This window comes from Bactrocera latifrons, unplaced genomic scaffold, assembly GCF_001853355.1.
Source record: "Bactrocera latifrons isolate USDA-ARS-PBARC rearing strain unplaced genomic scaffold, ASM185335v1 scaffold_138, whole genome shotgun sequence".
Lineage (NCBI taxonomy): Eukaryota > Metazoa > Arthropoda > Insecta > Diptera > Tephritidae > Bactrocera > Bactrocera latifrons.
Window position 1 is genome coordinate 114,931 of NW_017534830.1, and position 1,268 is coordinate 116,198.

At 41.1% G+C, this 1,268-nt stretch overlaps 1 protein-coding gene across 4 annotated transcripts in view; it reads left to right on the forward strand.

Annotated features, from left to right (window-relative positions):
* Positions 1–520: 520 nt before the first annotated feature.
* Positions 521–1,268, forward strand: part of LOC108965252 — a gene marked incomplete at its 3' end in the record, with an annotated part of 34,967 nt that continues 34,219 nt past the window's right edge. For 2 of the 4 annotated variants that reach the window (XM_018927520.1, XM_018927523.1), the window contains 1 exon segment: positions 521–956. 4 annotated transcript variants of the gene reach the window in all.

Genomic DNA, 1,268 nt, shown 5'->3' on the forward strand with positions numbered 1-1,268 from the left:
CACGAATGTGTGTTTGGGTATCTATCTATCTATCTAAGTGAGATCCATCGATTTTTAAATCGAATCCACCGCCTAACCTAGTCGTCATCGTCTTAACTTATCCCCATCTCTGAAGCAAAAACAATTTATAGAGAAAGCTTATTAGATCAAATTATTTTACCAATTTGAAACCTGACTTTGTAATGTGCCATAGATCAGTCTCGTTTCACAATTTCACAATATTCTAAATTTACGTGAAACTTTCCATCAATTCACCAAAACACACCACTGTTTCCAAAAGTGTAATTGAGTGACGGAAGCAGAGCGCTACGCGAATGTCGACAGCTGTGGCGCTCTCATAAACCGCGCTCACTYTGAAATCAGTCAAATGCATTGCCGCCGAAAGGCCAGCGACGATGAAACGCCCGAAACCACAAAGCCGCAAAGGCGAAGCYAACGTTCAGCGAATCAACTTGACAGTCACAAAGGCGTCTGCGCATGCGAACGCAATCAGTTGTAAAGTASACGGCGTGGTGAACATACGTACAAATGAACAGTTGCGGTTAGTGCYTGGGCGAGCTAACRAACGAACGAGCGAATAAGCAGCAAAATATAGCGGTCAGCTAGTAGTCGGACGCGCGGGTTCGTGGCTTAAGTCTTTCGTTTGTTTTCACTTTTCGCTTAACGTTGCGACCAAAGCGCCGGCAAACAACATAGACAAAACTATGTGTGTATATAGTCGTACATTTATTCGTGAGTGTGTGTAGGAGTAGTAGTAGTGTGGAGATTCTAGCGTTAGCGAGTGATGGCGACGTAAACAGTTAAAGATGCGCTGATGATAGCACATTCTTGTTAGCACAACGAGACAAGCCACTCGGATATTTACGATATTGGCATAAATTAACTGTTGCCTTTGCCGTAATTACTATAAATAGTCTAACGAGACTCAGCGTGGAGGAGCATTGTGTGGTATATCTGTATGTTTGCGCCGATTTTGTTGCGAGTTTGCTTCTTTCCTTTAATATTTTGTTTAAAGTGCGTAGGGTAATTAGAGCTGCTGGTTAAACGTGTGGCATGTGTGACACACTTACACACATGACATGCGCATGTAAAACGTATTCACTGAATGTGTGACAAATAATTAAAAAGCAATTAAAGCACTAATTGTAGCTAAAAGAAAGGGAAACACGCGCGTTTTCATTAAGAAAGTGTGTGTTAAGCAAGAGTGCAAGCATGAAATGAAAATAGCTTTGGAAAAATGTTAAACGAAAAATTGATATAAACAAAAA